Raw genomic sequence first — 9,375 nt, forward strand, 5'->3', positions numbered from 1 at the left:
TGTATATATATTTATATATAATATGATAACACCTACGTATATATGTGTGCACCTCTTGCTATGTTCAACTGGAGACCGGTAACCACTCAATCGTTGCACGACGCCGCCAAACCTGATAATTCTCCGTGTCCTCCAGTCTGGAGATTTACACAGAAAATAACTTTGATGCGTACATATCAATTCATAACGTTTATTGTGAGCTTATAGACAAGGAAAGCGCAGAATGAATCAAGAGAGACTGACTGACATATAGACTTTACTGTTAATTATACCCTATAGCTAAGTATTTAATACTATAACCACGCATCTTTATGCAACTATAACACATGAAAAGGGTACTTACAATTTAATTCATTTCGGTATGCGTGTGTTATCCTGATTAATCCATTTATATGCTGTAATTAAACGAGTGAACACCATGATTTAAGTATGAAATTATAACAGCTACGGAAGCTTCAGTTGAGCAAGAATTCCTTTACTCCTTTACCGTTACAAGAACCCCATATACTTACGTTAGCTGAAATTATGATGCACATTCGAAGTTGACACAGCTTGAATCTTTAACGCCAAAAACTCAGCGAGAACATGGCGGGGACGCTTCGGGCCACGTGTATACTGACCGTGATATATATGGCGAGAAAGAAGCCCGTCACGGCGTGACGAAAGTCCATGTGATTCATTTATATATGCGCGCTTTGTATGTTGAACATACTGGCAGGCTAAAGAAATAATATATGCTCGTTGTGTCTGATACACAATAACATACAATTCAATAAAGATTGAGTTTAGATAATTTTAAACCCAAAATTGTTCAGGTTCGTGCTTCTCCCGCTCTCCCTCTCTGCCGTCCTCTCTCTCCTCTCTGCGTTCCTATCTCTAATGCTTGCCTTCTTCTCTCTCCTCTCTGCCTTCCTCTCTCCCCTCTGCCTTCCTCTCTCGCCTCGCCGCCTTGCTCTCGCCTCGCCGCCTTGCTCTCTCTCCTCTCTACCTTCCTCTCTCTTCTCTCAGCCTTCCTCTTTCGCCTCTCTGTCATCCTCTCTCTTCTCTGCCCTACTCTTTCTCTTATCTGCCCTACTCTTTCTCTTCTCTGCCTTCCCCCTCTCTCTCCCTCTCTCTCTCTCTATCTCTCTCTCGCTGCCGTCCTCACTTCTCTCTCTCTTTCTCCCGCTGCCTTCCTCTTTACTCTCTCTTCCTCCCCTCTCGCTTCCGTCTCTCTCTCTCTCACTCCACTTAGGTGTGCATTCTTATATCTGTCTACATTTCTTTATCGCTCTTTCGCTCGCTCGCTCTCACTCTCTCTCGCCCTCTCTCTCTCTCGCCCTGTCTCGCCCTTTCATCTACCCTCTCTGTCTCCATTTATCTTTCTCTCTCACTTTCTCTCTCTCTCTCAATCTATATATCTTTCTATTCATGTATCTAACTCTGTCGCCTTTTCTTGTGCGCTCTCTCTCTCTCTCTCTCTCGCTTTCTGTCTAGCTATCTATCTATCTCTCTCTTTCTGCATGCCTCCCTCTCTCTCTCTCTGTGTTTCTCTCTCTGCCTCTATCTCTCTCTTTCTGCATGCCTCCCTCTCTCTCTCTGTGTTTCTCTCTCTGCCTCTCTCTTTCTCTCTGCATGTCTATCTATCACTCGCTCGCTCTCGCGCGCTCTCTTTCGCTTGCTCTTTATCTCTCTTTCGCTCGCTCCTCTCTCATCTTCTCTATTACGATCACCTTATACAAGTAGCCGGTCAAGATACTCTACAAGGCACAGTCGGGTTACGAACAATCTAAGGAAGCGTTTTACTTCCCGATCCAGGTTCTACGGTTTAGCATGTGGGAGGTACCCTTAAGGGTAGCATCAGGTTGCGTCGATAGAGTCCACGATTGATAGCACAGATAGATAACACGAACTCAGTATTATAAAGCTACTCTCCGTTTGTTCTATTATACCACAGAATATTCTCTATACTACATACTACATAGATGACTATACAGATGACAACGTACACACAGAATCGTAACCGAACATCAGTAATTTCGTACCTTAGCGCGGCGGTTCACGGAGACGCTCGGCCGGGGTGAAGGTGAACGGTAGAAGATGGACGGAGAAATATAGCGGACTACGTGTGAGAATAACAAGGCACGATAAGAGCGAGACAACAACTGGACTGTTCGGTTCAAAGGATCAGAGCCAAGTCCGCTGCTACCTGCATGGAGGGATTCTGATCATTCAGCGCGGCGCGGCTGCCCGCATCGGTTGTGTGGGAGCAGCTAACGCAATGCTATCCGCATAGCATAGTATAGTATAGTATAGTATAGTATAGTATAGTATAGTATAGAAGCTGTGGGTATTGATGTGCTATGAGAAAAATGCAGCTGCTGACACTACGTAATGCCGTGCCGGCTGCGAGGCGATGCGCGAATCTGTAAAAGGGGGGTGGGCGTGACGTATGGAGTAACGATTTCTTGTGTGAGGCGCGGTACGACGGGAAAGAAAAGAGCGGTAGCACGCAGTAAAACGACAGATTTAAAGCGTTAAAAAGGGGTGGGAAGGGATGAAAGGTAAGCGAGGCGTGAGAGGAAGAACTAGGCGTGAGAAAAAAAACCGGTGAGGGGAAAAAACAGCGGTAACAGCGGTAATCGTTACGCGCGATCGCGTCTAGCGCGATTTATATCGCAATCAGACGAATTTATTTACGAAAACGCTAATAGTTTGAGCATACGTTAGTCTAGCAAGAAATCGTCGCCCTTACGTGATCATGGCGGAGACGAGACGCTACGATGGTGTCTATACGACGGTACGATGTGTGTCTCGTTGCATACAGGCGACGTCGATCGCGGTACAACTCGTGCTTAGCGCGGCGGTTCACGGAGACGCTTGGCCGGGGTGAAGGTGAACGGTAGACGAACAAATATAGCGCACTACGTGTGAGAATAACAAGGCACGATAGGAGCGGGACAACAACTGGACTGTTCGGTTCAAAGAATCAGAGCCAAGTCCGTTGCTACCATCCGGAGCCAAATCCGGTCCACTCATATGACGCAGGTGCATTACCGCGGGATCACCAATATGTGTCTGTTGTAATTTATGGTGATTGCTTGCCGTGCTGCGAACTAATATATACTATCTGTGAAGCCGCGGCGCTTTCCTACAACAAAATGGATATAAAATCTCGCTTGTAAATACATTTTGCGAATATCCTAGTCCAATTTAATTCGAGCTTCCTTTCATTCACACTATAAACCTTATAATAACCCATATAACCTCTCCCAATAGTCAGCGCACGTTAAATATATACCATATATACAATATACCACACAATCTGATATTTGCAACATATCGCTAATGCTAGAAAACACCAGCAGATTCATAACATAGATTCATAACATATGACTGTGTGCCATAGTATAATAATACTCCCTACGTTAAAAACAACTTTTTTTGGTATGCTCAACTGGCGAGTGGTGCACGACGTTGGCTCGAAAATATGTTGATTCTCCTTGTCCTTCAGCAACGTGATTGTCACTAGAAATTTGACATGCACGAATTTAACATCAGCTGGTTTATATGAACTTGGAAAACGAAAAGTGGAGAACTAATCCGTGGATATTGACTCGCATATAGACTATCTGGCAATGTTGCCCAGGCTGACAGGTTCAAGAGATGATAAATACTGTTTTGGTATAATGCACAATAATTACATATTTATTATAAATGTTGTATATATATTTATATCTCTCTCTTTCTCTCTGCATGTCTATCTATCTCTCTCGCCACCCTCTATCACTCGCTCGCTCTCGCGCGCTCTCTTTTGCTCGCTCTTTATCTCTCTTTCGCTCGCTCCTCTCTCATCTTCTCTAATACGATCACCTTATACGGTGAAGATAGTAGCCGGTCAAGATACTCTACAAGGCACAGCCGGGTTACGAACAAAATGGACAAAAAATCTCGCTTGTAAATACATTTTGCGAATATCCTAGTCCAATTTAATTCGAGCTTCCTTTCATTCACACTATAAACCCCATAATAACCCATATAACCTCTCCCAATAGTCAGCGCACGTTAAATATATATCATATATACACTATACCACACAATCTGGTATTTGCACCATATCGCTAATGCTAGAAAACACCAGCAGATTCATAACATAGATTCATAACATATGTGTGCCATAGTATAATAAATAATACCTACGTTAAAAACGACTTTTTTGGTATGCTCAACTGGCGAGTGGTGCACGACGTTGCCTCGAAAATATGTTGATTCTCCTTGTCCTTCAGCAACGTGATTGTCACTAGAAATTGGACATGCACGAATTTAATATCTGGTTTATATGAACTTGGAAAACGAAAAGTGGAGAACTAATCCGGGGGGATTGACTCGCATATAGACTATCTGGCAATGTTGCCCAGGCTGACAGGTTCAAGAGATGATAAATACTGTTTTGGTATAATGCACAATAATTACATATTTATTATAAATGTTGTATATATATTTATATATAATATGATAACACCTACGTATATCTCTGTGCACATCTTGCTATGTTTAACTGGAGACCGGTAACCACTCAATCGTTGCACGACGCCGCCAAACGTGATAATTCTCCGTGTCCTCCAGTCTGGCGATTGACACTGGAAATAACTTTGATGCGTACATATCAATTCATAATGTTTATTGTGAGCTTAGACAAGGAAAGCGCAGAATGAATCAAGAGAGACTGACTGACATATAGACTTTACTGTTAATTATACCCTATAGCTAAGTATTTAATACTATAACCACGCATCTTTATGCAACTATAACACATGAAAAGGGTACTTACAATTTAATTCATTCCGGTATGCGTGTGTTATCCTGATTAATCCATTTATATGCTGTAATTAAACGAGTGAACACCATGAATTAAGTATGGAATTAAAATAGCTACGGAAGCTTCAGTTGAGCGAGAATTCCCTTACTGCTTTACCGTTACAAGAACCCCATATACTCACGTTAGCTGTAATTATGATGCGCATTCGAAGTTATCACAGCTTGAATCTTTAACGCCAAAAACTCAGCGAGAACATGGCGGGGACGCTTCGGGCCACGTGTATACTGACCGTGATATATCTGGCGAGAAAGAAGCCCGTCACGGCGTGACGAAAGTCCAAGTGATTCATTTATATATACGGGCTTTGTATGTTGAACATACTGGCAGGCTAAAGAAATAATATATGCTCGTTGTGTCTGATACACAATAACATACAATTCAATAAAGATTGAGGTTAGATCATTTTAAACCCAAAATTGTTCAGGTCCGTGCTTCTCTCGCTCTCCCTCTCTGCCGTCCTCTCTCTCCTCTCTGCGTTCCTCTCTCTAATGCTTGCCTTCTTCTCTCTCCTCTCTGCCTTCCTCTCCCCCCTCTGCCTTCCTCTCTCGCCTCGCCGCCTTGCTCTCTCCTCTCTGCCTTCCTCTCTCCCCTCTGCTTTCTCTCGCCTCGCCGCCTTGCTCTCTCTCCTCTCTACCTTCCTCTCTCTCCTCTCTACCTTCCTCTCTCTTCTCTCTGCCTTCCTCTTTCGCCTCTCTGTCATCCTCTCTCTTCTCTGCCCTACTCTTTCTCTTATCTGCCCTACTCTTTCTTTTCTCTGCCTTCCCCCTCTCTCTTCCTCTCTCTCTCTCTATCTCTCTCCCGCTGCCGTCCTCACTTCTCTCTCTCCCTCCCGCTGCCTTCCTCTTTACTCTCTCTTCCTCCCCTCTCGCTTCCTTCTCTCTCTCTCACTCCACTTAGGTGTGCATTCTTATATCTGTCTACATCTCTTTATCGCTCTTTCACGCTCTCTCTCTCTCTCTCTCTCTCTCTAATGCTCATTCTTACCCTCTCTTTCTCTCCCCTCCCTCTCTTTTCGTTTCACTATCTCTCTCGTCCTCTCTTCTCTCTGTCTCACGCTTGTGTATTCTTTCTCTATTTTTCTATCTCTTTATCTGTCCCTCCCTCCCCTCTCTATTCGTCTCCCCTCTCTCCCGCCCTATCTGCTCTCACACACACACACACACACACACACACACACACACACACACACACACACTCACATACACGTGACCTATGAATTTCGTAATCATATCGTGATTGATTGAAAGCGCGCAGCTACCATAAAGCTCGCTAGATGGCGCTCAAGTCTCACTTAGCACTCGGAAGCGCTAACGCTGGCTGGTAATGCTTGTCGACAACCTCTTTGTGAGTCTTCTTCCACTTCATCCTCCGATTCTGAAACCAGATCTTTAGATGTCTTTCCGTCAGGTCTAGAGATCGCGCCAGTTCGACCCTCCGCGCGCGCGTGATGTATTGGTTGAACTGGAACTCCTTTTCCAGTTCCAGCAGTTGACTTCGCGTGTAGGCGGTTCGCGTTCGCTTGTTCACATCGAATATCGTGAGCGGCGCACCTGCGGGGCAGACGACGTGATAATTACGGAACCGCAGTCAGAATCTAAAATCTGATTACAGCTCTCACCTAGAGCGTTAGATGGCAGGCGATGGTGTGCAATGTAATTCGTGGAACATAGCGAGCGAAAAGTGTTACTTGTCAAATGTGTTCCAATGTCCTTATTCAGAGTTGTTAGTTTTAATTGGGAGTGTGATACGGATGAACACTATTTCATATATAAATAAATATATATATGTGTATATATATATATATATATATCACCATTGATTGTGTAAACGATGTGCAACGACATGCTCATTTTGCTTTTACATAAAAACATGTTACAGTAAAACGACGAGCAATCCGGAACAATGAATTATAAATGTTCACACCTTGACTCCATTAGTGCCATTGTCGCTCTCCTAATTAGCTAGGTTCGCTCACGCTTGATCAGACAAAATCTAGCAGCTCCTAATAGATAAAGTAACCACCCATAATGCACCGCGAACAACGCACGCGCGTATCGCGGGAACAAATGGAGAAAGGAAATAGGATATGGCTAGTTTCGCATCAAACGCCGGCAAGCTTCGCGAGATTAGCTTACCGACAATGCCGTGGCGGGTAAAGGGTAGAGAGCGATACTGACTAGGCGGCGATGCAATCTTTCACGAGTAATCGGTATGATCTGTTTGAGGTTTGCGACAGCATACGCGTTTGTTTTCAGCGAGAATGTGTGGGGTTGCGACGCGCTGACGTCGTGCGAGCGTGTACGTGCATGTGCTACATCTGAGATCTGGTGACGTCCCTCGGCTCAAATATCATATACTTCTAAAGTCTAAACCATTTAACGACACCTCGTTACCGTTAGTAAATGTTAAGCTACTGGAAAAGACTGGCAACAGCAAGTATTCGGGGAATCATTCTATGTCTACTATTTCACTATTCTCTACGCTTGGCAATGAGGGTTAAATCATATGCTGCAGGCTTGCGATAGAGTTGCCTCGTTGTTTAACAATGGCATGCGACAATAGTGCACGTGACGGAGGGCTTGTCAGAAGATTTGAATTGAAAAAAGGGCTCGTCAAATACCCGAGGTCATTCGCATTACACCGTTGTTAAATCATTAATGAACAAGTTAAATGGTTTTCTCATTTTTCCTAAACATTTCTATAATCATCCGTCCGCCGATGCATTATTCGACACTATCTACAGACTCTTTCAGCTCAGAATGTCGCCCATTAAAATTTCAATGTATTAATTCTAAATTTAGTCAAATATTTTTTTGGCTATGATTAAATTGTGCCATGCGCCATGGACCAACACGCCGCCAGCCGGCGGTACGACCAACGTCTCCGTACGCGACACACACACACACACACACACACACACACACACACACACACACACACACACACACACACACACACACATATGCGTATGAAGGCTGCGAAATCGTTATGCCATTATGATGCCGAGGTTTTCTGTTTTCTTTTGATCATAGGAGGTGTCGAGGTGTCGACGCTAACTAACAAGTTACATAGCGCTAACACACAATAACACAATAACACAATAACACAATAACAACAATGAACTTACCCTAGTTATTATAAATATGCGCATTCGAAGTTGTCACAGCTCGAGCCTTTGACGACAAAAACACAGCGAGAACATGGCCGGGACGCTTCGGGCCACGTGCATACTGACCGTGATATATCTGGCGAGAAAGAAGCCCGTCACGGCGTGACGAAAGTCCAAGTGATTCATTTATATATGCGCGCTTTATAATTATTTCTGACACTAGGTGGCAGGTCATATTTGCTTACATATGCACTACGATGGCTATGCTGAACATACTGGCAGGCTAAAGAGATAACAAATGCTCGTTTTGTGTAATACACAATAACATACAATTCGATAAAGAAGAACGAGTTTTTGAACTAAAACTTGTTTGCGTACATGATGAGCATGCGCTTCTATCTCTCTCTCTCTCTTTTTCTCCTTTCTCTTCTCTCTCTCTCATCCATCTATCGAAATATGTATTTATCTATCTATCTATCTATCTATCTCTTTATCTACCTACCTATCAACCTGCCTACCTATCTACTTATCTACCTATCTATCGATTTATCTTTCTATCTATCTACCTACTTTACAATATACCGATTTTTTACGCTGGGGTCGCAACCATCCAATGGCCTTAAGAAAAGCGATTTTTGAAATTTGAGATTCTGAGATCTACTGTCGGAAACAATTATAGCGTTTGCATATATAAAATAAAGTCAAGCCGATTTACACAGGGTTTCGTGATGTTGTGACGGGCTTCTCTCTCTCTCTCTCTCTCTCTCTCTCTCTCTCTCTCTCTCTCTCTCTCTCTCTCTCTTCCTGTCTCTCTCCCTCTCCCTCTCTCTCTTTCAAGGGATGCATCCATCTATCCATCCATCCATCCATCCATCATCCTTACGACCTAGGAGTAGCAGGCGAGTCCTCAGTCAGGCGGCGGCATCCGGCGGCAACGGTAGCGTGGTGACGAGCAGCAGGTGAGAGCAGTGGGTACTAGCAGCGACGTGAACTGTTAGGCACCGTGGAACTGTGTCTGTCTTCTTGTCGAAACTGTTCGGTATTTATGCAGCTGGAGGAATGCATGGCCCAAGTGTCCTCAAGGCCTTGTCGCATGTAATGGTGCAATCATGTGTCCTTCTCCAGAATTTTATGGACAACTGAAGGTGAGAGACATCCTTCCTAGCGTGAGAACGGCAGCTGGAGACCTTGCAGATATGGTGGCGGCATCGATAGAAGTTTCTCGAAGCCGTCGTGAGCGGCCTTCTATGGGTACTAAAAATGTCATAGTGCCGCCTTGTGCCACACCGCTGATGCCACGAGCACGCGGCGTGTTCGGCTCGCCAATGGTGAAGTATGGCACAATGTTAACCCTTGTTGGGTCGTAAAACCTGTGCGATGCCGATGTTAGAGGTCCCGCTGTGTCACT

At 44.3% G+C, this 9,375-nt stretch overlaps 2 long non-coding RNA genes across 5 annotated transcripts in view; both read right to left on the bottom strand.

The window, feature by feature from the left end:
* LOC106807942 overlaps positions 1-8,291 on the bottom strand; it is a 16,697-nt gene extending 8,406 nt beyond the window's left edge. The window contains exons 1-5 of one of the 3 annotated variants that reach the window (XR_001393726.1): positions 7,986-8,291; positions 4,980-5,097; positions 4,811-4,862; positions 4,506-4,619; positions 4,180-4,279 (exon numbers count right to left, since the gene is read on the bottom strand). This is a non-coding gene — a long non-coding RNA (uncharacterized LOC106807942). Of the gene's footprint in view, positions 1-4,179; positions 4,280-4,505; positions 4,630-4,810; positions 4,863-4,979; positions 5,098-7,985 lie in introns of all 3 variants that reach the window. The other 2 variants (XR_001393728.1, XR_001393730.1) reach the window with 2 other exon arrangements.
* LOC106807956 lies at positions 43-646 on the bottom strand. Of its 2 annotated transcripts, none has more exons than XR_001393732.1 (3): positions 513-646; positions 344-395; positions 43-137 (listed from the first exon to the last, which is right to left on the bottom strand). It is a non-coding gene; the product is annotated as an uncharacterized LOC106807956 (long non-coding RNA). The 2 variants fall into 2 exon arrangements; XR_001393731.1 differs by having other exon boundaries at positions 43-160.
* Positions 8,292-9,375: the final 1,084 nt, after the last annotated feature.

The sequence above is a fragment of the Priapulus caudatus genome, unplaced genomic scaffold (assembly GCF_000485595.1).
Source record: "Priapulus caudatus unplaced genomic scaffold, Priapulus_caudatus-5.0.1 Scaffold12, whole genome shotgun sequence".
Lineage (NCBI taxonomy): Eukaryota > Metazoa > Priapulida > Priapulimorpha > Priapulimorphida > Priapulidae > Priapulus > Priapulus caudatus.